This window comes from Sus scrofa, unplaced genomic scaffold (assembly GCF_000003025.6).
Source record: "Sus scrofa isolate TJ Tabasco breed Duroc unplaced genomic scaffold, Sscrofa11.1 Contig2673, whole genome shotgun sequence".
NCBI lineage: Eukaryota > Metazoa > Chordata > Mammalia > Artiodactyla > Suidae > Sus > Sus scrofa.
In genome coordinates, this window is record NW_018085146.1 from 2,885 (window position 1) to 30,736 (window position 27,852).

The 27,852-nt window shown below is 40.6% G+C and overlaps 3 pseudogenes; all 3 read right to left on the bottom strand.

Annotated features, from left to right (window-relative positions):
- Nucleotides 1-3,717: 3,717 nt before the first annotated feature.
- Nucleotides 3,718-4,711, bottom strand: LOC110258653 (annotated as a pseudogene).
- Nucleotides 4,712-14,441: 9,730 nt separating this feature from the next.
- LOC110258654 lies at nt 14,442-15,989 on the bottom strand (annotated as a pseudogene).
- Nucleotides 15,990-22,809: 6,820 nt separating this feature from the next.
- Nucleotides 22,810-24,047, bottom strand: LOC110258656 (annotated as a pseudogene).
- Between the last annotated feature and the right edge of the window lie 3,805 nt (nt 24,048-27,852).

Consider the following 27,852-nt stretch of genomic DNA (forward strand, 5'->3'; position numbering starts at 1 on the left):
GACTGCCACCTAGTGGGAAAAGACCTAAGTGACAGGCTAACCGAAGGGTTGTGGTAACTGCAGAAATGATCACTACCCAGCTGCCCTAATGTGTGCAGGGGACGGTGTTGTGTGGCTTTTCCCCTACCTGTCTAAGAAATGTCCTGAGACTTGATCTTTGTGTGAATTGATCTGATATGCATTCCCAATGAGAGCGCCGCTTACTCCCCCTCGCCCACCACACGCTGGCCCCAATTTGGTTTTGCAAGCACTTACCTTCAAGTTGGCCTGAAGCTGAGGCGGAGCTCTCCAGGGTTGTCCTCTTCCTTTCAGCGCGCCCTCTAGGGGGGCCACGGGGGCAAGGGGCGTTGCCTGGCCGGCAGGTCCTCATGGTCTTGGCAGGTCCTGCGCAGGCTCGCAGACCTCCGCGACCCCCCTTTGCTCTCCAGCTGGGCAGGTCCGCCTGGCGCGGTGCAGGCACGTAGGGCCCAGTGGTCCGCCTTTGTTCTCCATCTGCCCAGCTCCTAGGCCACCTGCTAGTCTCCCGCGTTTCAGAAGCCCAGCACGCACAGAAAGGGGGGGCCTATCGCTCCGCCCATTGCCACGCCCACAAATGCCCGTTCTCTTTCTCCAGCGTGGCAATTCGACCTGACTTTCCTTAGAAGCAGGATTCACAGCCAGCTGCGCGGTTGGGGTAGGTCCCCCTGCCTTGGGTCAGAGATCTTCCTGCAGCTTCAGCAGCCAACGGCAAGGTAGGAGACCAGCAAGTGCCCCTCGCTAATCTAGGGATGCTCCTCTGAGGAACAGTCTGGCCCTCCCTCTAGGGCCAAGTTTGGTTATGGCCAGCACCAGATTGGTACAGAGAATTAATATAGTATATGTTCCCTCTAGGTGTTTGACGGTGTCTTGTCTTGCCTTTCAAGTCTCTACTGCATTTTGAGCTTATTTTTTGTCCATGGTGTGAGAGTGTGTTCCAGTTGCATTGTTTTACACGCATCTGTCTGGTTTTCCCAGCACCCCTTAATGAAAAGACGATCTTTTTCCCATTTTATATTCCTGCCTCATTGATTGACGTTTAATTGACCCAAGGCGTCTGGGTTTCTTTCTGGTTTCTCTCTTCTGTTCCTTTCGTCTGTGTGTCAGTTTTGGTACCAGCACCACCCTGTCTTCATTACTTTCACTTTGTAGTATTGCCTGAAGTCTGGGAATGTTATGCCTCCTGCTTGTTTTTTGTTTGTTTGTTTGTTTGGTTTTTGGTTTTCCTCAGGATTGCCTAGGCAGTTTGAGGTCTCTTATGCTTCCATATACATTTTTGGATTGTTTGTTACAGATCTATGAAGAATGTCATCGATCATTTGATAGAGATTACACTGAATCTGTAGAGTGCTTTGGGTAGTATGGACATTTTTATGATATTAATTCTTCCAACCAAGGAGCATGGAATATCTCTCCATTTCTATGAGTCCTCTTTAGTGTCCTTGATTAATATTTAATAGTTCTCAGCATATAGCCTTTTCTAATATGTCATTGTTAGTATCCAGAAATGGAACTGATTTCTGAATGTTCATCTTGTGCCCTGATACTTTGCTGAATTTGTTGATCAGTTCAAGTAGTTTTTGTGGGGAGTCCTTGGGGTTTTCTATGTGTAGTATCATGTCACCTGCATGCAGTGACAATTTTACCTCTTCTCTTCCAATTTGGGTAACTTTCATTTCTTTTGCTTGTCTGATTGCTGGGGCTAGGACTTCCAGTCCTCTGATGAATAACAGTGGTGAGAGTGGGCATCCTTGTCTTGTTCCAGATTTTAATGGGAAGGCTTTCAGCTTTTCCTCCATCGAGTATTATATTTGCTGTGGGTTTCTTCATAAATGTCTTTGATTATGTGAAGAATATGGAGCTGAGTTCCCTGTGCTATACACTAGGTCCTTGCTAGTTATCTATTCTGTAGGTGGTAATGTGTATATGTCAACCTCAAACTCCCAATTTTTTCTCCCCCCCGCCCGCCCTGCTTAGCACCTGTCTTTGCTTAAGCCTTTCAGAAATTCAGGTGCACTGTCTACAGTCTCTGCCTGTCAGTGTTATTTCTGTATGAATACTCCCACATAGAACATTACCTATTTCTGCCCAGGGAGAAATCTTGGAGCCATTTGGGGATCTTCTCTCCCCAGGCAAAAGTGTGGATTTGCATTGTTTGGGGGACCACAGCTAGAGTTCTCTTTTCCCGATTTCCTTTTAAATATCAAATACTGGTCTTCACTCCATGGGTGTCTGGCTTTGTGGCTACAGTGAGCTCACCATTGCACAAGTGTGACCTACTCTGCACCAGCCTCTCCCTCTGCACATACTGATTTATTTGCTTGGATTGTCCTTCTCTGTCTTGCTACCCTTGGCAATAGTAAGGGGTATATTGTCAAACATCTTTTGAAACTCTCAGGAAAAGTGCCTGCAATATTTCCACTACACTTTGTTCTTGTCTTCGTGAAAGCAACTTGAGGTAGGCTTCTAAGATAGTGCCTCTATTGAATCCTTCTGCAGCAGTTTGACTCCTAACACTGTCAGGCACATAATTAGTGCTCTGTAAATACCTGTGGGATGAATAATTGAAATCAGGTAGTGGAAGGTGTGAATGGGACTCACTTTAAAATGGTATCACATATAGGTTCCCAGCACATACTATAGGACCAACCTCATTAAGACCCTATGGTATCCATAGATATTAATTGCTTTTGGCATTATGGTGATCTCTTCCCATTTTGAGAAAGCGAAATTTGATATTTATCTTAACATTTTGTATTATCTTGTTCTCATAGAATTGTTTTTCATATTAAAAAAGTTCTTATTCTATTCTATTCTATTCACTTTGCTTTTTAGGGCCACACCTGTGGCATATGGAAGTTCCCAGGCTAGGGGTTGATTTGGAGCTGCAGCTAAGCCACAGCCACAGCAATGCCGTATCCAAGCTGCCAGATCTGAGCTTACTATCTGCCTTTTGTAAAGAAATTTTTAAAAATTTAATTTAATTTAATTTAATTTTTGTCTTTTTAGGGGTGCACCCTTGTCATATGAGGTTCCCGGGCTAGGGGTAGAATCCGAGGTGTAGCTGCCAGCCTACAGCTACACCAGATCAGTGCCATGTCTGCAACCTACACCACATCTCATGGCAATGCTGTATTCTTAACCCACTGAGCAAGGCCAGGGATTGAACCTGGGTCCTTATGGACGCCAGTAAGATTTGTTTCCACTGAGCCACGGTGGGAACACCTATAAAGAAATATTTTAAACATTTAAATTAAAAATTTTGTATTGGGGTACAGTTGATTTACAACCTACACCACAGCTCATGGCAACACCGGATCCTGAACACACTGAGTGAGGCCAGAGATGGAACGTGCATCCTCATGGATACTAGTTGAGTTCTTTAAAGCTGAGCCTTCTTCCCATTTTTGAGAAAATGAAATTTGATGTTTGTCTTTACATGTTGGTATTGGCTCATATTCATAGAATTATTTTCATATTCAAAAATTTCTTTTTTAAAAATTAAAGTTGATTTACAATGTTGTGCCAATTTTTTGCTATACAGCAAAGTGACCCAGTCATACACACACACACACACACACACACACACACACACACACACACACACACACACAATCCCTTTCTCATACTATCTTCCATCATGTGGGACCTCATTGCTTATCATTGTCCTCACAGAATTTAAATCCTTTCTGAATGCTCCAGTCATTTCTTTAGTCTCCTCATGGATGATTTCATTTCGTGGTTCCTCAAGGTATAGATCATAGGATTGAGCAGCAGAGAGATGACAGTGAAGGTCACGGAGATAGCAGTATCTGTGGGGAGGGTGGTGAAGGGCTGGGCATAGACGTAGATGCAGGGCACGAAGTGCAGGGTCACCATGGTGATGTGGGAGGTGCAGATGGAGATGGCTTTCCTCCTGGCCTCCCCCTGGTGAGGCCTCAGAATCCTGAGGATGACTGTATAAGAGATGAGGAGAAAGAAGAATATAAACCAGCTGACCAGTCCATTGTTGGAAATCATCAGGAGCTCCGGGTGAAGGTATCAGTGCAGGCAAGTTTGAGGACCTGGGGGACATCACAGTAGAAAGTGTCAGGAACATTGGGTCCACAGAAGGGAGTGGGAGCAGCAGGGAGATCTGTGCAGTGGAATGGACAAAGCCCCCCACCCAAGAGGCCACCATGAGGCTAGTGCATTGTTCCTTACTCATGATGGTCAGATAGTGGAAGGGTCTTGAGATGGCCACATAGCAATCAAAGGCCATCATATATAGAGAGAAAACATCTGCTCCCCCCAGAAGATGGAAGAAGACCATTTGGGTGACACAGCCATTGAAGGAGATGGTCTTTCTCTCTGACAGAAGATCAACTAGGACCTTAGGAGCTGTGATGAAGGAGAAGCAGATGTCAAGAATGAAGAGATTGAAGAGCAGGAAGTACATGGGTGTGTGCAGATGAGATTCCCAGGTAACTGTCACCATGATGAGGAGGTTTCCCACCAGAGTTGTCATGTACACCAAAAGCAAAAAGACAAATAAGACCCAGCTCAGCTCTTGAGACTAAGTAATTCCCAGGAAAATAAATTCTTTCACTCAGGTATAATTTCCCTGATCTATTGGATCACAGATTTCTTTTTTCAAGTATATCTCTGGAAGAAATAACAGCATATTAAAGAATGTATTATGAAATCTACTATTGTCTTTTCTGTCATGAGTTTTTTTTTTCTTTTTCTTTTTTGTGGCTGCACCTGTGGCATATGGAAGTTCCTGGGGCCAGGGGTTGAATCTGAGTTGCAGGACTATAGCATGGCCCCAACGGTGCCAGATCCGAGCCATATCTGTGACCTATGCCATAGGTTATGGCAATGCCTCACCCACTGAGTGAGGCCAGGAATGATCCTCATCCTCATGGATACTAGTCTGATTCTTACCACACTGAGCCACAACAGCAGCTCAGACTTCTAAGCTACAACTCCAACTTATATGATATTGTACATCAACTATGCTTCAAAAGAAAATGCAACCTTATCTATGAAAAAAAATCTATTCCATTTCTAGGAAGTATGTACATATGTTATGTTCACCAAAAATGTATCCTAGAATATTTGTAGCAGTTTGTAATTGCCTCAAACTGGAGAATGACACAGATGTCAATTAACAGTGGAGAAGATAAATTGTGTTAAAATCACATACTACTACACAGCAATGGGGATGATCTACTTATGTGTAAAAATATATATGAATCTGAGACATGATGTTAGATGAAATAATCCAGGCACAAAAGAGTACATATGCTTTTATTTGTTCATACAAAAACCAAAATATACAAAACTAAGGGAATCTGAGGGAAGCTTTTGAGATGCTGATAATGTTTTGTTTTTTAAATCTGGGTGCTTATGGCAAAGATATATTCAGCTTGTGTGAAAATCCATTGACCTGTAGAGACTTATGTGTGTTTTTGTATATGTTCTTCAGTAAAATGTTAACAACATCAACATGGTTTCAAACATTTTAATCTCTTGTAAATAATAAACTTCACAAAGTAAAATTTAATTGACCACTCGCTTTCATAATGGTTATTTTATAATAAAAAAAGTTAGAGCTGCTACAACTTGAGAGTTACCTTCTCATTCTTGTCTCACTTATTCTTGTCTTACACAGTGGCTCTGCTGTCCACCTATTGTCCTTTCTCTGATCTGATTTTAATTACTGTATGTTTTCCTCCATTATACCCTGCGGCACATGGAGTTTCCAGACCAGGGATCAAATCGACCACATTTTCGACCTATGCCTACAGCTGTAGCAACACCAGATCCTTAATCCACTGTGGCGGGTAGGGGATTGAACTTGCACCCCAGGGCTGCAGAGACACTGCTGATCCCCAGTGGCAACAGTGGGAACTCCTGCTCTTCTAGACTTAGGAAAAAAATCCTTTCAAGCTCACAGTTCCCCAAGCAGCACTCTCCTTTCTACTCATACAGGAAAATAAGAATAAGAACCTCCTTTTTCATTCCATTAATTTTTGACATTTCATGCAACAACATGGAATGATAAGAATAAATGTTCCGAATAGTGATCAAAGATTTCAGAATCCCTGAATTAAAATTCCCCAGGCTAACGACTTACCATATCTAGACAGTGGAGAAATCATGCCCAAAGGAGTCTTTGGTTGATTCAGAATATAAAAATATTTTAATGGATGACAGCATCTTACTCTAAAATTTTTCTTTTGCTATTGGAAGGATAAGTGAATAGTTTTCAAATTTTCTACTCAAGAAATCTCTGTGACAAGAACAGCTTCCTGTGTTTCCTGTGTTCTCCTCCCTTCTTTCTCTCTCCTATTTTTCTTGACTATTTCTATTTTTTCCTTCCTCTACATACCATTTCCATGACTGTATTAGTGCTCTACATAAACAGAACTGATATGATCTATATCTATATCCATGCCATCTATCTATATCTATCACACATATATATAGACACACACTTAGAGAATTATTATGTAGAATTGACTGTGCTATTATGGAGGTGAAGTTCCACGATCTGCCTTCTGAAAGCTGGAGACCCAGGAAAGCTGAAGACCCAGGAAATCTTATATTGTAATTCAGTCTTGTTCAAGGTCCTGAGAACCAAGGGAGCCAGTGGTGTAAATGATGAGATGAGAAGTCCCAGCTCAGGCAGTAAGGCAGGAATAAAGGGGTATATTTCTCCTTCTTCCACCTCTTTTGTTCTATTTGTGTCCTCAATGGATTGGATCCTGTCTACCCATTGTGGGGGAAGAGAAACTCATCTTTATTCGAAGGAGCAAGCCTTGATTCAAATGCTAATGTCATCTGGAAACACCCTCATAGACACACCCAGAAACAGTGTTTAAACTGGGTGCCCTGTGGCCAGTCCAGTTGACACATAACATTAATCATCATAAAGATGTTGAGATCATCTTTTTAAGAGAAAGCTGACTCAAATATAAGTCCTTTCCTTAAGTAATTTACAGTTGAGACAATAAGAGTGTTTCAGCTTGTGGGACTGGCAGAGAGAAAAGTGAGGAGAATCAAAATTGTGAGGATTTATATTAAAAACAGTCCCTCTTGGGCTTATAATGTTTGTAAACTTTGTCCTGGAGGTTTTATGGGACAGTGTCACATCCCACACTTGCATTTTGGATACACATATGTGCATCATCTAGAGAATTTACATGATTTGGGCTTTACCACTTCCTAGATGGTTTGAGCTTGGGCCAGGTACTCAATCATAGCACCAAACTCATTAGAAATATATGAGAGGGTCACAAGATATGGGTTAGAGTCAGTTCTCAGCCTTCACCATTAAAATTTATCTACAATATGATGATAATAAGACCTACCTCATAAGTGGGACTCTTCTAAAGAGTAGGCGAGATTGCATGTCTATTTTGCAAACTGGAAGGAGCCGAGGATTTTGATTTTGCCAGTGGCTACCCTGTCTCACCAGCTCCAGGTGAGCCCTTCTTTCTCATACATGCCAGGTGCCTTTGTGGGGACTTGTCTGAGAATGGCTCATCTTGCTACTGATGCTGTGGTTCAAAGCCCTCTTCCCAACAACTGGAAATAAGTGTAAAGTGCCATTTATCTTCTAGGGATTTTTTTTTTTTGGCCTAGGAATTTGAACTAATGCATGTGTTAAAAAAAAATTGAGTATTGTATCACACATCTGCTTATAAATAAATTTATTTCTGCATGCAAATGTAAATATAAGCATTTTCATTTAAAAAAAAAACCTTTACAGAAAGAAAGCAAACTGCAATCTTCAATTTGTGCTTCAGTCATCTGGATACCTGGCCTTGGGGTATGGGGGTGGGCAACTTTCAAAGTCTCAGCATTATAGCAATGTGGGCAGAATTATGGAGCTCTGTTTTGTTTATTTTTTCCCTCACTTTTAGTGAAAATTTATGTTCATTTTATTGCTTCTAAAACCCATCATATCCATGTGAAATATGTATTATTTTCCTGATTTCATGGATGAGGAAACCAAGACACAGAATAATTAAGTAACTTGTTCAAGTTTTCACCCCTGGTAGAGCCATGTCACAAACCAAGATCAGTCTTATTCCAAAGACCTATGGTCTTGGGAGTTCTCTTGTGGTGCAGTGGGTTAAGAATCTAGTACTGTTTTTTCATTGGCTCAGGTTGCTGCTGTGGCATGAGTTTGATCCCTGGCCTGGGAATTTCCACTCGCCATGGGTACAGCCAAAAAAAAACATAAACCCTAACTACTGCAACTATACTTCTTCCCAGTGTTGGTCAGCCCTTCCCAGAAAATCCTGGAAAGGAAAAAAAAAAAATCCTTTGCCAAGCAAGTGAAAGTAGAATGTGGGTGTAGGGTGATGATGTTAGAATCTGGAGCCTGGTGAATAAAAGGTTTGGCTGAAGATGACTCACATGAGAGGATGTCAGAAGTGACTTGGAAAAACAAAAGCAGAATTTTAAAAGTTGACTTTGCAGTCTTTAGAGGTACCTTCACCCAGAACCTCCATCAACCACAGAGTGTTCCAATGCAAGGTGCAGAAATGTGTTCTGGGTAGCATTATTCAAACACAAGCTCCTTCTTAAAATAATGGATCTTGAGGGTTCCTACAGATGCTGTCTTTGTACAGAGTGGGGAGGATACTTTGAATCTACAGCATTGTACACATTGCGTTAAAACACAGGCCCAATAAAGAAGGAGGGAAGGGGAAGTGGATAAAGAAATACAGATGTGGGGAGGGATAAATTAGGAGTTTGGAATTAACATATACACTCTACACTACATAAAACAGATAACCAACAAGACCTACTGTATAGCACATGGAACTCAATATTTTGGGAAAGGCATCTATAAGTGAAACCTATAAGGGAAAAGCATCTGAAAGAGAAATATGTACATATATCTGTATGTATATCTGAATCACTTTGCTGTATATCTGAATCACTTTGCTGTATACCTGAAACTGACACAACATTGTAATCAACTAGACTTCAATAAAAAAAAGAGCTATAATTTTATCTGTTTTTGCAAAGTCAAAAGAAGGATCATTAGGGTTTCTCAGAAATCACCCCAAAGGTTATTTGGAAATCACCCCATGCTTTGGAAACAAGCTTATCAAAATAAGCACCCAAGCTTTGGAAACAAGCTTATCGAAACAAGCTTATCTTGGAAACAAGCTTATCTTGGACAGAGCCTGTAAACCCAGGGTTACCTTGTACCCCAGCTTCCCAGAAAGAATGCTGCTCCATTCTCTACATTGAGTTGAATCTATGAGAGCTCTCCTATGTCATGATTTTCTCTCTCCCAATATTGAAAAACCTCTACTCTTAATTGAATCCCTAAATTTTTAGAAGCCTTATGCATATTGAGTTGCAAAGCTGGCCAGATTCCATGTACTAAATTCAGGAATTGCTGACTTTCAGTGCTGTTTTTCCAAGGCAATTGTCCTCCTGAGAGGCAGGAAGTAGCCAGGCACCTAATCAACTACCTTCAAAGCAATTCAAACCTCACCATCTTCCCTCCCACCCCCAAGTAAAATGCATCACATCCCCTGGAGCCAACTGAACTTCCTCTTCTATTTTACAAGCCACAATTTCCTTCTTCCACATAGTGAAAAACTACCACTTTTCTTGGCTTCATTAAAAGTCTTGGTTTCAAAAGGAACATTCTATACATTTGTAGCATTTCTGAAAAATCTACACCAACAGCTTTTGAGTTTTGGAAGTTCACAGGCAAGCACTAACAGACTCAGTCTCCAAGTGAAAAAAATCAACCCTATTATGATGCTCCCATTGCATCTTAGAAGTAGGTTCTGGGGAAATTCTATGTTTCATGGACAGCCTACCTCAAGGCTAGCAATTTGGTTATGTTTTTCTTTCAGCTGGGAAAGGGCAGCCTTGAGGAATCACCTCATTCCGACTCTTCACCTGACAGTGCCTCGACCACCTCTCTTGTCCCTCAGCCACAAGCCTAATAAAGAAATTAGCAAAGGGAATATTGTTGCATATGAATGTGGAAGCCTAGTGGCCAATTCGATGGTGTTCTTGTGGGAGTCATTAAAATGTCACCAAGTCCTCCTCCTTTCTCTCTATCTCCCTCATCGCCTCTCTGCCCCGTCTCACACGTGCATGCAGAGACACTAGTGCATCTTCAGGATGTAGCCTTTTCTCCAGAGGAAGCCCATGAGACAGTGCATTATCATCCTTGGCTTAGGAGGAACATGTTGTGTTGCACCACACCATGGACCGTGTGGTTTTCCTTCTTACCAAAATTGTTTTGCTTTCAACCAGCTGGGAAATGAAACTTAAGTAAAAGGGTAACAACAGAAAAATGAATCAGAACTCAGTGGCTACTGTTGGGGTAGCTCTCAGAGACTGGAGGGTGTAGATTTATATTTATTTTTTATTTTTTGCTTTTTAGGGCCATACTCATGGCACATAGAAGTTCCTGGGCTGGGGCTGAATCTGAGCTGCAGCTGCCAGCCTGCACCACAGCCACAGCAATGCCAGATCCAAGCCCTGTCTGTGACCTACACTACACCTCACGGCAATGTCAGATTCATCGCCCACTGAGGGAGGCCAGGGATCGAACATGCATCCTTATGGATACTGGTCTCATTCATTACTGATGTGCCACAGTGGGAATCCCAAGCTTGTGATTTTATGTCATCTAGATAAATGATAGACATGTGTGTAAACAGATGCAATTGACCTCCCCCTCCCCTGAGTTATTGAATCAGGTTGTATTTTGTGTTCAGACATAGTTTGAGGAAGTGTCAGAGACAATGGTGTGGCAGGGCTTTCTGAGTTTCTGCCCCTGGGATCATATTTCTGTAGCCAAAGTGTGGCCTCTGCCTCTGTGCATTGGCACAAATTAAGTCTCAGAGAAAGAGTTTTTGGTGAAGCAGAAAGAATAGCTTAACTGCTTTGCCAGGCAAAGGAGGCCATAGCAGGCTAAGGCCTCAAAACTGTGTCCCATCTTGAGAGGAAATAGCAAAGAGTTTTATAGATTCAGCTCAGAAGACAGGGTTATTGATTAAGGTGTCTATATTATTCTCCCTCCATAGATCATTTCAGAGTCGTTAGGTCCATCAGTCAGTCCAGTGATGGTTTTGAAACTGACAATACTTATGACTTGAACCCAGCCAGCAGATTGGGACTTGAACCCAGCCTAAACCCAGACTGGGACTTGAGCCCATGTGCTGGGAAGCAAATTTAGCCAAAAGCTAGATTGCGACTTGAACCTATAGTTTTTAAATTAGAATCATTCATCTGGTGTCTGGACTTACTGAGGTTCAGGTTCTTTGTGTCTCAGTGCAGAAGAAACTCAGCAAGAGAGACAGTGATAGGCAAGAAATAGATTTATTCAGATGCTGGTGAGAGATGCAAGCAGGCAGGCAAGGAGGCTCTACCCTAAGGATTAGGTGGGCTACAGTTTTATAATCCAAGAGAAATGGGGGTGGGAAAAACCACCTATTTCTCTTTCTTCAAGTAGAGCTTCTCCTTGGTATCCAGTATCAGAGTATTTGACCCTATAAGGTCAAACTAGAACTGTCATGGTGCTTATTCAAAACAGCAGAAGGGTGGTCCTTAACTCCTACCCTTGGTGTGAACCTGAATGCCAGCCTCACCCCATCCCCCACCCAATGACCTGAGGTGCATATCTGGCACCTCCCCTAGTCAAGCAAGCCTGCCTCCTTCTGAAGGCCCTCCCAGGTGAGCACCAACCCACAATGATCTCCCAAAGGTCCCCAGGTCCCCTCTCTCCATCCATGGTTCCCCATTGGGACACCCCTCCCACAACAACCACCTGTGCAACTATCCCACTCCATCCCTATCAGTGTCTGGTTGTCTTTGTGGTTATCATTCCTTGACCTTCTCTTTGGAAAGAAGATTGCTTACAGGGAAGTGGTGATAGGTGGTGTTCCATTACAAAAGAAAAACTAGATGCAATAAGACACTAGGTGCAATACACTCTAACTAGAAAGTAAACATTAGTAATACGTTTGTGTGTCAAGGCAGGGCATAACATAATGGAGATGGTTTTAACTAGTTATTTTTTAGCTGTAACAAAATTTCCTAATCAGTAATTCTGGAGTTAGTCTTTTGAGACTGAGGGGAGGCCTGGAAGGTGAAAGGAAAAGGCTTTTACTTCAAAACATGAGAACTCAGGAGTTTGTACATGGTTTCACTTCTGGAATACAGTGATTCAGACTCTATAGGTCTTTGATGCCATCCAGATCTGACATAGGGATAAAACTCTGATCTGAGGGAGTTGTAAGGGGTAGAAAGAAAAGGAAAGGACCCAGGAGTTCCCGTTGTGGTTCAGTGGTTAACGAATCTGACTAGGAACCATGAGGTAGTGGGTTTGATCCCTGGCCTCGCTCAGTGGGTTAAGGATCCAGCGTTGCTGTGAGCTGTGGTGTAGTTTGCAGATGCAGCTTGGATCCAGTGTCACTGTGGCATAGGCTGGCGGCTACAACTCTGATTAGACTCTAGCCTGGGAACCTCCAAATGCTCTGGGTGCAGCACTAGAAAAGGCAAAAAAAAAAAAAAAAAAAAAAAAAAGGAAAGGACACATTTGTATGAACTAGGTTCTAAAGTGGCTTTTGGTATGTATTTTTTATAGGCAATTTCATAAAGAAAAGCAGTCTAGAGATGAGAGCTGCCTGAGCAAAAGTAGCAGAACCCTATGAGTGGTGACTTGACAAGAATCGCGGGCTGGGTTAATGCTTAAAATGTTAGAGCTGATTGATGGGAGCAGGAAATAATGAACAAGTGAGTCAGTAAGTTAATGGATGCTTATGGGGCCAGCCCAGGTCCAATGAGGGACAGAAGTGAAGTTTGTCTTCAACACTCGCCAAGCTTTGGTTACCTCCCCTGGGCGCTCTTCTAACCCACTGGCTCTGCCTTCATGTTCTGACCCCTTATCTCTACTCTCTAAGCCGTAGTTTATCTTTGACCCACTGTAATCTTTTGCTATGAAACTCTCTTGCACTGTGTACCTCATCAGCTTCAGGGTGATTCTTTGAGTTGTACGTAAATAACAGGAACACTTACTGTCATATTTTAATGACAAAGCTAGAAATTTTAAGGAGTTCCCTTTGTGGTTCTGTGGGTTAAAACTCTACATAGTATCCATGAGAATGGGGGTTCAATTCCTGGCCTTGTTCAGTGGATTAAGAATCCAAATTTATTTTTTATTTTTGCTTTTTAGGGCCTCACTTGAGGCATATGGAAGTTCCCAGGCTAGGGGTCAAATTGGAGCTACAGCTGCTGGCCTACAACGTGGCTACAGCAATGAGAGATATGAGTGGTGTCTGTGACCTACACCACAGTTCACGGCAATGCCAGGTCCTTAACCTACTGAGCGAGGCCAGGGATTGGACCCACAACCTCATGGTTTCTAGTTGGATTTGTTTCTGCTGTGCCATAATGGGAATTCCAGGATCCACTATTTTTTAAGAAAAAAAAAAGCTAGAAATTTTAAGATGATAGGTGCTTTTAATTCTATGTACATTCCATCTTTTCCACACCATTTTTTCCCCTAATAATGATGAGTATAGATCATACATAGGAGAAGAGTGTAACAGGTCAATGGGTAATGGAATGTGAATTAGGCATAATAGTTCAGTTATTAAAATGGATCCATTTTCCTTTACCTGAGCATTTACTGTCTGCCATGTATGTTTTACATATACCATCTCATTCTAAGCTTCACAACAACTCCAAGAGAAGGATCATGTCAGCATCTTTGTGTAGGTGAACTGTGACCTGTGAAGAATTAAAATAGCTCAAGATCACACGGATGGATGGCAGAGATAGGATTTGGACCCAGGTCTGTTTAACTCTGAAGTTAGAGCTTTCAGCCACAGTGCTTCACTTTTTTAATTCTAACCATATTTTCCAGACAAAACCACAAGCCTATATTGCCTCTTCACAAATATGAACATATTGAAAGATAGAGTTTTATTCTTCTTTAGCACCCTTTCTCTTTCTTCCTCCCTTTCTCCAGTGGGCAGAATGTAAATCCTCAATGGTGTAGTCAGTCTGATATTTGCTCTGGTAAGACTGCAACAGCACACAAGTTCTTGAGTAGTGAGAACAGATTGCTCTTGGTGTAGGATCCCTGAGGTTCCGCCTGCCTTTGTCATGAGAATGTGAATTTGGTATGTCTAGTTCTGCATAAGATAAATCCCTTAAGGACATTATGGGAAATATTCCAAAGCTTCTTCATTCCTGATAGGAATCTAGGAGGAAAACCACTACATACCTTTGAGGTTCTCCATGGGTCACAAGCCCATATGGAGCTTAACTCAGCAGAAAAAATGTTCTTAATCTGTGATAGGCCCATATATACTCATATATGTGTATTCCAGAGGCAGTGATCATGAGCTCTTTCTAGAACAGGATTGCAGTTTGGCCATGGACAGGTCCAGCAATGAAATAAATTGCATTCCTGTGGCAAGAAGAATTGACCATCTGGACTTATCTCTGATTAAATTGATAGAAGATCTTGAGGAAACCACTCTATTCTTCTTCTATTTCATATTACTCACCTCTTGGAAAAGGGATCACTCTTCACATGCCATAAAACTTTCATAATTGTCTTTTTTTTTTTAGTCTTTGAGTGGAAATGTATCAATCAGATCAATTCTATAACACAAGATACTTCATGTTCACCAGAAGCTTGGGTTATCAGTATCCTGTTAACTTATATTGGAAAATAAAGGGTTATCTAGTGAGTTTAGTTGGTTTATTGACAGTATATATGAGTATATAAATTGACTCCATGGGTAAAATATTGCATGGAGTCTTTGTTGATGAAGAGGATGGAGAGCCTCAGTCTATCCCATTTCAGAAGGGATGAGTCTTCCCTTCAGTTTCCTCATGGCCGACTTCATCTCATGGTTCCTCGGAGTGTAGATCAAGGGGTTTAGCAGTGGGGAGATGACAGTGAAGATGACAGAGATGGCCCTATCTGTGGGAAGGGTAGTGAAGGGCTGGGCATAGATGTAGATGCAGGGCACTAAGTGCAGGTTCACCATGGTGATGTGGGCTGTGCAGGTGGAGATAGCTTTCTTTCTGCCTTCCCCCTGGTGAGACCTCAGCATCATCAAGATGATTGTGTAGGACACTAGGAGGAAGATGAACCACAGTGTAGAGGTCAAGCCATTGTTGGAAATCATTAAGACCTCAAGGGCAAAGGTGTTGGTGCAGGCAAGTTTGAGGACATGGGGGACATTGAGGTAGAAGCCATCCACAATGTTGGATCCATAGAAGGGGAGTGGGAGCAGCAGGGAGATCTGCATGATGGAGAGGACAAAGCCCCCCAGCAAGGAGGCCACAATGAGGGCAGTGCACTGGCTCCTACTCATGATGTTCACATAGTGCAGGGGCTTGGAGGTGGCCACGTAGTGATCAAAGGCCATCACAGAGAGAGAGAAAATATCTGCCCCACCAAGGATGTAGAAGAAGAACATCTGTGTCATGCAGCTTGTATATGATATTGTCTTTATCTCTGTCAGAAAGTCTACTAGGACCTTGGGGGCAGTGATGGAGGAGGAGCAGATATCAAGGATGGCTATATTTCAGAGCAGGAAGTACATCGGGGTGTGCAGGCAAGACTCACAGGTCACAGTGACCATGATGAGGAGGTTTCCCAGAAGAGTTGTCATGTACACAAAGCTCAAAAAAAAAAAAAAAAAAATAAGACCAACTTAGGTTTTGGCACTGAGTCAGTCCCAGAAATATAAATTCTGTTACTCTGGTGCCATTTCTCATCTCCATTGAATCATGTTTCCTCTTCCTCTGTAGATTGGAAAAAATTAAAAGTGTTATTTTTGGAAAGTGTTTACTTTCTCTTAATAGATTCAGGCTTATAGAGTCAGGTATTTGGTCTAAAATCTAGTAAGATATTATCCCCACTGTATTGTTGCTCTGGGGTTATTGTTAGTGTGTGCGAAGTGATATAACACAAGCATGCATTTTATTGTTCTTTCTCTGAGAGTTCCCTTGTGGCCTAGTGGTTAAAGGATTGGGTGTTGTTACTGCTGTGGCTTGGGTAGTGAGGGTTCAATTCCTGGCCCATTAACTTTTGGAGGCCGCAGGTGCTGCCCCCAAATTATTCTTCTGTAAATTATAAATATTTTAGAAAATGCACAAAATAATGTTCTAAATATTCAAGATAAATAGGTGGATTTTAAATATTAACAAAGGAGGTATTGTGGTATGAAGGATATAAATATGGAGTCAATTTGGTGTATGGGTAAGAAAGTGCCTAATGATATGACTGAGTTTCTATAAATCCCACAGGAATGTGTTGCTTCCGCCCCTCCCCCCAGGCTGGGTGGCTCATTTACATGGTTTAAGAATTGCTGTCTTCAGAATGGTTCTCCTTGGACTTCATTCTGCAGAAGCACTCCTTTCTTTTTCAAACCACAAATGTAATTCTATGAAAAGTTAGGAAACTTTAAGTTCATTATTGATCTATTCTTCCTTAAGGGGATTTATTTGTTTCTGCATTTACTTTAAACTACTTTAGGTACTCAAACCCCTGGGTGTCAAAATAACAGCTATGGAAATAAAAGTGTAACTCAGAGCTTCAGTTCATTGCTTTAGTTTATTTCTTAAAATTAATTTTTAAAAATCGAGTGATCATGGACATATAGACTCATGTACTTCAAGTGTACACTTTGATAAGTTTTGACATAAGCACAGACCCCTGCCATCCTCAATATATTTAAGATAATTAACATGTGTATCACTCCCAAAGCATCCTTGTGACCCTTCATAATGCCTCCTCTGCCCCTCCTTCTTCAGGCAACCACTGAGCCTCTTGCTTTCTGTCACTATACATTAATTTGTATCTTCATTTTTTTATTTTATGATTTTTATTTTTGCATTATAGTTGATTTACCCTGTTCTGTCAATTTCTACTGTACAGCAAAGTGACCCAGTTATATATACATATAACTATATACATATAACTATATATATATGTATATATATACACACACACACACACATTCTTTTTATCACATTATCCTCCATCATGTTCCATCACAAGTGACTGGATATGTTCCCTGTGCTATACAGCAGGATCTCATTGCTTATCCACTCCAGATGCAATAGTTTGCATCTATTAAAGAAAGACAGTTAGTTTGTATTTTCCAAATTTTTTTATGAACTGTATCTTACAATGTGTACTCTCTTTTTGTTTGGCTTCTTTTATTCATAAAAATTATCCATGTTTTGGTGTGGACCAACATTTTATTCCTTTTTATTGCATGGCTATGCCACAGTCTATTTATCAACTCACTTGTGGATGAACATTTGGGTTGTTTTTAGTTTTTGGCTATTATCTTAAAGCTTCTATGAGTAGGTCTTCACATGGACATATCTTTTCATTTCACTTGGGTAAGTATCTAAGAGTGGAATGCTGTAACTCTTAAAATTCAATAATAAAATATACAAACCAATTAAAATGAAAAGGACAAAAGGTTTGAACAGACACTTGAGCAAGAAGGTAGAAAGAAAGCAAATGAGCATAGGAGAAGATGCTTAGTGTCATTCATCACTGAGAAAATGTAAATGAAAACCACAGTGAGATAATAGTACGTACCAATTAGAATGATTAGTATTAAAAAGATGGATATATCAAGAGTGGGCAAAAATGAGGAGGAATTGGAATGCTGGTGGGAACATAAAATGGTACAACCACTTTAAAAAACAATTTGCTTGTTTCTTAAAATGTTAAAAGTGTGCTCACGGTATACTCTTGATGGCTTATGAATTCCTATCTTTTTTTTTTTTTTGGTGGATCCTTGAAATGGATCTTAACTTCTTTCTTTGCAGTTTATCTCTCTTTTCTTGCTATAATCAGAAACAAAGGAAAAGTGAAAGCCACTTCCCTCCCACTTTTGGGGTGTACTTTTTCCAGCTCACTTTCCCTTCAAGTTGTCTTTCCTTTGTATGCAATTTTGTCCAAAGCCTATTTAGGCATCACAGCATACAGCAGATACAGGGGGATTACAGTACCACCCAACCTATTCAGATCCCAGCTGGGCACTTACTGGTTATGCAAACACAGGCAGGTTCCTTCACCCACTTGCCCTCAGGCTCTTCACTGGTGTTTAGAAACAGGAGCATCTCCCTCCTATGATTTTTGTAAGGGTTAAATGAATTCATCTATGTAAAGCATCAGGACTTGGAGCACTGCCTAATCCTTAATAAATGTGATTATACATGTGTGACCTTAAAGAAAAACTCTGGGTTAGTAACTCTCACAGACACATGACTTCTTTAATGATACTGGTCATCTTTCAGAAGAACTGAAGGTTCATCCTGGCATGCAGCATCATGTGTACTTATTACATTATTTGCAGTCAAAATCTATTTGTAAGTATTAACAATTACACCTAGCTTTCAATTTTTCTCACTTTTAGTACAGGTACCCAGACATCACAAATGTACATGCCCAGGTAGAGTTATGCATCTTATCTAAAATGCCAAGTTCTTCCAGGTCTCCAGCATCTTAAGTAATAGTCACATGAATCATTCAGTTTCAGAAAATTCTCTTAAATGCCCCTCTGAAGAGCAGTGATTTCAATGGCTTCTCTTTCACCTTTATGTGGAAAAGGGCAGACACTGGGGATAGTATTTTCTTGAGTCTTCCATGCTGATATACCACGCCCTGTTGTATTGACCAATTCCTTAATCTCCAAACCAGGGTGAGAAATATCAGAGGGCATATAGTTGGATGTGGTGCTGGAACACTTCTGCTGATGAGAGGTTGTTTCAGTGGGAGTAATTAAGAAACTACTCAGGCATATACACTTAGGAACACACATTTTGTCATGGCTCTAAAACTTTCCAGCAGTGGTAGATTCTCTCCTTGAGCAACACTGCTCAGCCACCCCTGAATTTTTCAACAAAGCCTTGACTTTTGACAAGCTCCATGCTTGTCTCTGCATCATCCAGTTGTAGCCCAAATCCTGCTAAGCTACGGTAGCCAGACTCTCCCACCCACCATATCTGATCACCTGCCATCCTCATCCTCTCTCACCCCCCAGATGATGTCTGATCACTCTGGCCTGCCTTCAGCAAGAATCTTGTTAGGTCAGTTTAGCCACGATGCCCCCTGCCCTCGCCCCTGATGATTACCTCTTGGTAATTTTCCTAGTGGGAAATGTATGTCAGTTCTTAGGGATTGTGAGCAACTTCCTTAGGCAGTTTCATCCATTCCTGAAGGGTGATACACAGGTAAGGGCAGGAGACCTTAGATCTGAGGGTTATGTAGGTGAGAGTGAAGGAGATCTGAGTAGGGTGATGAACAAAGTGGGTGATGGAGTTCTCATGGGATACACAAATCCTACTTGCTTGACCTTCAAAGTTTTTCAAAATCCTCACTGCCTCCAGGGTGACTAACTTAAGTCATACCTTCATAACTTCTACTGTAGTAGCTTCCTAACTGGTCTTCCCATTTTGTCCTTACCTCTCCTGCAATTCTGTTAAAACATACATATTTTTTTTTCCTTTCTAGTGCTACACTTGCGGCATATGGAAGTTCCCAGGCTAGGTGTTGAATAGAAGCTGAAGCTGCAGATCTACACCACCGCTACAGCAATGCTGGATCTAAGCCACATCTGTGATGTATGCTGCAGCTTGAGGCAACACTGGATCCTTAATCCACTGAGTGAGGCCAGCGATTGAACTCTTATCTTCTTGGATGCTGTCAGGTTCTTAACCTACCAAACCACAGCAGGAACTCCAAAAACATGCATAATTATTCCACTTTTCAGAGCCCTCTAATGACAACCCATCTTACTTTATGTGAAAGACAAAATTCTTATGATGGTTTCAAAGGTCATAATGAACTGATTCCATGGTCCAATCATCTCTCTGACCTCAACTACTACCGCTTTCCTCCTTCTTCCTCTCATCAAATTACAAAGACTTCCTTGCTGTCTCATGGATGCTCAGGGCACACCCCCACCTTAGGGCCTTGGCACATCTGATTTGTGGTCTGAGATGTGTACCATAACATCACCATTTTCCTAGTTTCAAATATTTTTAGATCCATAGTATACCTCCAGAAATGGAGCAAAACAAACAAACAAATGAAAAAACCAAAAAACTCCTCCTAGGTTGTAAATAGCATAATAAGTAAGCAAAACAAACAAACAAACAAACAAAAGTCGAGTTGATACGTCAACTAGTGTTTTCCATGTCATTCCAATACTTCTGAATGTATAGGCATAGTCTGAAGAAGCTTCAGAGTTTTCTATGTGTTTTAGAGTGTTAGGTATCAGGGAATAAAAGTAAATCTGCTGTTTTTTTTTTTTCACCATATTCTCCAAGGATTTGAGCAGCAAAAACGAGTGAGAGGAAATATTCATTCATTGACTTTTTAATTTTTCTTCTTTTTAAGGCCACAACTATTGCATATGGCAATTCCAAGGCTGGGGTCAAATCAGAGCTGAAGCTGCAAGCCTATGATACAGCTATGGCAGCACTGGATCCAGAGCTGCATCCATGACCTACACCACAGATTGCCATAATGCTGGATCTTTAACCCACTGAGCAAGGCCAGGGATTGAACCCACATCCTCATGGACACCACCTTGGGTTCCTAACCCAACAAACCACAATAGGATACCCTTGATTTTTAAAATTTGTATGAGTGTTTTCTATGTTCTGCTTGTTCTGCCAGGTTCTTGGATAAAACTGCAAAGCATAAAGCTAAGAAGGCATGAGGGTTAGAGCCAAGCTCAAGGTGCTGAGGAAGAGTAGTGGATGGTGGCCAGTGGGCCAGGGCATCAGAGGAAGGTCAGAGGAAGGACCTTGCACCAGCTCATAGAGATTTTTCATTTAATTAATTTTTTTTGTTTTTTTGTTGCATTCTCTTTTACTTCTTTCTTTTCTTTTTGGCTGCCCTGTGGTATATGGATTTCCCAGGCCAGGGATCAGATCTGAGCCACAGTTGCAACCTATGCCATAGCTGAGCTGGATCCTTAATCTATGCTGGGCAGGGGATTGAACCTGTGTCCCTGCAAACCAGAGACACAGCTGATCCTGTTGTGCCACAGTAGGAATTTGCAGGTCATGGGACTCATGACTGCTGAGGTCCATATTCTTTTTTTTTTTTTTTTGGATTTTTTGGCTTTTTTGGTCATACCCATGGTGTATGGAAGTTTCCAAGCTAGGTGTTAAATCAGAACTACAGCTGCTGGCCTACACTACTGCTCATGGCCACATTGGATCCCCAACCCACTGAGCAAGGCCAGGGATCGAACTCATATCCTCAAGGATATTAGTTGGATTCATTTCCACTGAGCCATGATGGGAACTCTAATTCAAGCTCTGCTAACTTCAAAGCTGCTTCCATCAACTACTGGCATGCGGGCTTTAGATGGAAAAATCCTTAGGTAATAGATATTTAATTTATGCATATTTTACAGCCAGAGAGGAACTTCGTTTGGATGTGTTTACTTTCTTTTTTTTTTTTTTTTTTTTTTTGTCTCTTGTCTTTTTTGTTGTTGTTGTTGTTGTTGTTATTGTTGCTATGTCTTGGGCCGCTCCCACGGCATATGGAGGTTCCCAGGCTAGGGGTTGAATCGGAGCTGTAGCCGCTGGCCTACACCAGAGCCACAGCAACACGGGATCTGAGCCGCGTCTGCAACCTACACCACAGCTCATGGCAACGCCGGATCGTTAACCCACTGAGCAAGGGCAGGGATCGAACCCGCAACCTCATGGTTCCTAGTCAGATTCGTTAACCACTGTGCCACGACGGGAACTCCTGTTTACTTTCTTAAGATGTAATTACCTTGTGAAAGACTTTATAGAATCCCAATGTTAAAACTGCATTCTTTTTCTTCTTTTAATTAAAGTTGTATTGAAATATAGTTGATTTACAGGGTTGTGATCATTTCTGTACAACAAAGTGATTTAGTTATACAAGTACACATATCCATTCTTTTTCATATTCTTTTCCCATGTAGGTTACAGCAGAATATTGGGCAGAGTTCCCTGTGCTATACATCAGGTCTCTGTTGACTATCCATTCTATGTACAATAATGTGCATATGCTGATCCCAGACCCCCAGTCCATTGCTCCCCCACACACACCTGTCCCCTTTGGCAAATAGAGGTTTGTTTTCACAGTCTGGGAGTCTGTTTCTGCTTTGTAAATAAATTCATTTGTATCTTTTTTTAGATTCCTTCCATATATAACTGATATCACATGATGTTTGTCTTTCCAAACTGTGTTATTTTCTAATATGTCTCAGCTCTCTTCCTGTGAACAGTGTAGGAATTAATGGGAATGTCTGGATGTACAGCAATTTTTTTGCCTTTTTAATTGAAAAATTCATTTAGGCAAGTGTAGATTCCCATGTTGTTGTAAAAAAAACATGGAGGATCCCAGCTTAACTCACTTTCCCCCAATGATGGTTTCACAACATCAAGTTGTACATATTAAATAGAAGTCATTTTTATTTGTCAATCACATCTCTGTAGAGCTGAAAAAAACCCTACAACTATCTAATGTGATAAGATGGTCTGAGTGTATTTGGATTCCATTTTCTTTCTCTCTTCCAAGGCTGCATAGCTAAAGTGACATACACTTTTCTGGCTAAGTATTTTGAAACATGAAACCCATTTTTTTCCATCATTGCACAATGATCACAACATTTGTAAGTCATAGTATCTTAGCAGAAATATGAAAATTAATCAAATATAGTTTATTTGATGGACAAACATTTTCAAAGATGGTGAGTGGGGTGAGCTAGCAGTCTATCCTGTGACAGAAGGCACGAGTCTTCCCTTCAGTTTCCTCATGGCCAACATCATCTCATGGTTCCTCAGGGTGTAGATCAAGGGGTTCAGCAGTGGGGAGATGACGGTGAAGATGACAGAGATGGCCTTATCTGTGGGGAGGGCAGTGAAGGGCTGGGTGTAGACATAGATACAGGGCACGAAGTGCAAGGTCACCACGGTGACGTGGGAGGTGAAGGTAGAGATGGCTTTCCTCCTGCCCTCCCCCTGGTGAGATCTTAGTAATAATAATATGACCAGGTAGGGCACCAGGAGGAAGATGAACCACAGCATGGTGAGCAGTCCATTGTTAGAAGTCATCAGCAGCTCAAGCACAAAAATGTCAGTGCAGGCAAGTTTGAGGACATGGAGGACACTGCAGTAGAAAGTGTCAAGGACATTGGGTGTGCAGAAGGGGAGTGGCAGCAAAGTGAAATCTGCACAATGGAGTGGACAAAGCCCCCCACCCAGGAGGCCACTATAAACTCAATGCAACAGCCTCTACTCATGATGGTCATGTAGTGTGTAGTGTAGGGGCTTGGAGATGGCCACATACCGATCTAATGCCATCACTGACAAAGAAAATACATCCACCCCTCCAATAAGGTGGAAGAAGAACATCTGGGTGAAGCAGCCATTGTAGGAGATGGTCTTTCTTGGTGACAAAAGATCTGCCAGAACTTTGGGAGCTGTGATGGAGGAAAAGCACATGTTGGCAATAGATAAATTACAGAGCAAAAATATACATGGGTGTGTGAAGGCGAGACTCACAGGTCTCAGTGATCACGATGAGGAGGTTTCCCTGCAGAGTTGTCATATACACCAAAAGAAAGACAAGAAATAATACCAAGCTCAGTTCTTGCTCCTGGGTTAGGCCAAGGAAAATAAATTCTTTTACAGCAGTGCAGTTCCCCAGCTCCATTGGAACATCTTCTTTTTCTCTTTTGTTTCAGCTACTTTGTATGAAAATACTTGGCTATATGTGTTTTCTTCTCTTTTTCCTCCTCCTCCTTCTCCTTCCTCTAAAATGTTTTCTTCTTCAGCACCATGAGTAGAATTCAGAATCTTTCCCACGTGGTGGTAGTATTCATAATTTGTTGAGCTGTCCAAATATCTAATATAGCAGTCATTTCAGTGATCCAATTACATGATCACATGTGAAGTCTTTCAATAATCCTTTTCCAGTAATACTGTTTTTGGAAAGAATAAGCATTTGTGTTCAGTAGTGATATTTACATAGCCTATTTTATATGGATTTATTTTGGTTTCAAAATTTCATTGTTATTATTTATTTGTTTTTCTGTTCTTTTAAATTGAAGTATAGTTGCTGTACAATATTATATGCTTCAGGTGTACAACATAGTGATACACAATTTTTAAAGTTTATATTCCATTTATGGTTGCTATAAAATACTGGTTATATTCCTTATATTGTACAATATATTCCTGTAGCATATTTTTTGCCTTTTATTAAACATTTTTTATTATGATTGATTTACAATGTTCTGTCAATTTCTGCTGTACAGCAATGTGACCCAGTCATACATATATATATACAGTCTTTTTTTCACATTATCCCCCATCATTTTCCATCACAAGTGATTATATATATAGTTCTCTGTGCTATGCAGCAGGATCCCACTTAAATTCCATACAAATTTATTGACATCAAGAACTTTCTGAAGGATTCATTCATATTCAAACCATATCTTTGTATGTAAAGATAAAAAAGAGGAGTTCCTGGCATGGCTTGGGGGTTAATGAATCTGACTAGCATCCATGAGGATGCAGGTTTGATCCCTGGCCTTGCTCAGTGTGTTAGGGATCTGGTGTTGCTGTGACCTGTGGTGTAGGTCAAAGACACTTCTCGGATCCTGCATTGCTGTGGCTGTGGCATAGGCCAGTGGCTATAGCTCCAATTTGACCCCTAGCCTGAGAATCTGCATAAGCTGTGGGTGTAGCCCTAAACAGCAAAATAAAATAAAATAAAATAATAAAAAAAAGACATGACTCCAACCATTGTGGATTTAGAGTCTACAGATTTAATATTCATAATAGCAAACATTGTGTTTTTCAAGAGGGTTTTATCTTGCTATGATTACAGTGTTGTGTGGTATGAGTCAGTTTCCTTGCTCTTGGCTGTTTTATGTCAGATTTCTTAAAACTTCAGCCTGTTATTTTGTATAGGTAACTTGTTATTTTGATTCCTTTACCCTAAAGAGATTATTTGCTTTATAATTATTTAAAAATATATAAAATTTGCTATTGGAAAACAGATATGTAAATCCAAATCTCAAAGAACATTGTAATTTTTCTTGTGGTTAAAACACAAATGTGAGAGCTACTCTCTTAATAAATTTTTAAGTGCATCACGTAGTTTTGTTAACTATGGCCATGGTTTTGTACAGCACATCTTTTGAACATATTCATCTTGTATAACTGACACAATCCTTGCTTGGGGAGGTGGGTAGAGAATAAAGATGGTGACCTTTCAAGAGGTGGTCCATGTCGCATCAGGCATACTCTCCTCTGCCTCTTTCCTTTTGTGGACTGAAGCTAAAGAGTGGAGGGAATCACACAGCAGGGAGAGACACTGATCATTAGCATAATGCCCTTTTTTACATAAGCTGTTACTGACCACTTTTTGGAAATTTTATAATTTTTATTTGTTCCTCCTTATACTTAGCCAGTGAACATTTACTACAATCTTCCAATGTGTATAGGTAAATTGGACCATATGGTCAAAGAGTTTACAGCCTAAAAAAATGATTGATTTGTGCAAATTGATGAATGTAATGCACGATCAAATGAGAAATGCATGATGAAGTGCAGATTTGGGTGGGATAGGAGATGATAGGAGATGTCATGATTTTCATCAGTAACAAAAACTATTATATTTAGAGAGCTTACTATATGTGAAGAGGTATTAAAAGTTGATTATTTAATTTTACCATCACCCTTTAGTAAGCATTGTTATTTTTGTATGTGTGTGTGTGCGTGTATTTTTAGGGCTGTACCCATGACATATGGATGTTCTCAGGATAGGGGTCAAATCAGAAACGTAGCTGCTGGCCTACTCCACAGCTCCAGGCAATGCTGGATCCCAGACCCACTGAGTGAGGTCAGGGATTGAACCTGTGTCCTGATGGATACTAGTCAAGTGTATTACTGCTGAGCCACGATGGGAACTCCATAAGTACTGTTATTCTTGGTTTTCATATGAAATATATTACGAATCTATATTTGGTTGAAGGAAGGAATAGATAGAAATAGGATGGAAAGAAACAGTTTCTTTTTAAAAAGACCTTAAACAGTAACTTTTTAAATAACCTCTTCACATACACACACACACACACACACACACACACACACACACACACACACACGTAGAGTATAATTTTGTATAACAAAAATGTCTCATGAAGTCTATCTGAAGATAAACATTTGACAGAAAGGGACTCTGAAAGTCATGCCAAATGACCCAAATTTCTGCATTCCTCTTAACACAACATCCCTCTTCCTGATGGTTAACACCCACCTTTGCTGTCTTTATCACTGAGAAGATCACCTTGGCTCTGAAACATTGAATATAACTGGGAAATATTAAGATCAAACTATTTATACAAAATCAGTAACAACATCTCAGTTTCACTATGCATAACTTTAACCTTGGCTAGATGTTTAATGTATTTACCTCATTCCTTTGATCCTGAAACTCCAAGTACAAATTGTATCCCATGGGCAGAGGGCCGAACAAAACACTGGTGACATTAATTCTTGAAAATTTGTTTCTGAAGGTAAAGCCCTTTGGAGGACTAAATATCTTAGTGTTAGATTTTCCTGGTGGCTCAGCCTCTTAAGGACTGGTGTTTTAACTGTGGTGGCTCAGGTCACTGCCGTGGTGTGGTTTCAATCCATGACCTGGGAACTTCGACATGCTACAGGTGTGGCAAATATATATGTATGTATTAATCTAATATGTCTATTATCTATCTAAGAATCTATCCCTCTATCTATCTATCTATCTATCTATCTATCTATATATCTATCTATATATCTATCTATCTATCATCTATCTATACATCTATCTATCTTAGTGTCTTTTCTCCCCTTTCAGGAGAGAAAGGGTAGATTCAAAGAATCACATCTTCAAGATTCTTTCACTGTGTTCCTATGTTATACACAAATCCTTCAGCTTCAGGCCTAATATAAGAATTGGAAAGGAAATATTATTGGACAAGGAAGGGGATGTCAAGTGCCTGATTGTGCTGCTGGTGATGAAATTTCAATGGGAGTTATTAAAAGTCACTGAGACTTGCATATGCACACATGTGCACACACATACACGGACATGGACAATTTTTAATTGGTTTTCAAATTATTTAGAGGCAATAGGTGAAATCTAGTCCTTTATCCACAGCTCAATCAGAACTTTGTTAAAACATGCCAGCTGCTGTTCCCGAGGGACTAAAAGTGTCCAATTTGTATGGCTTGCAAGGCTCGGAGGACACCATAGACAAGAGAGTTTTAATTATATTACCAAAAACAAAAATGAAGAGAACTGGGCCTCAAATATTTTGTTATTAGTCCACTTTCTCATCACACACAGGATGCTCACAGTCTCATCAGTCTCAGGTAGAGAAACATGACTTAAATGGTGTTTGGGTGTTGAACAACTTTCTTGTTTTCCAACATCCCACTTATATCGAATCTTTCAATTTTGATTAAGTATGTTACTCTGAGATATCTCATACATTAAGCTAGACAAGCATGTTGATAAATCTGTCCACACAATTATGGCAATTATTTAAAATTAATTCAATTTATTAAATGGTTTCATCTTATATACTTATATACTTATATATTTTCACTGTTTCCAGAATGATGGTGGGTTTGGATTTACCTGGTTTTCCATTTTGTTTTAGCACATTAAACTAGTCAACAAAGATAAAAACTACCTTGGACCCAGCCTAAATAAATAAATAAATAAATAAATAAATGGAGGTACAGCAAGTTAAAGGG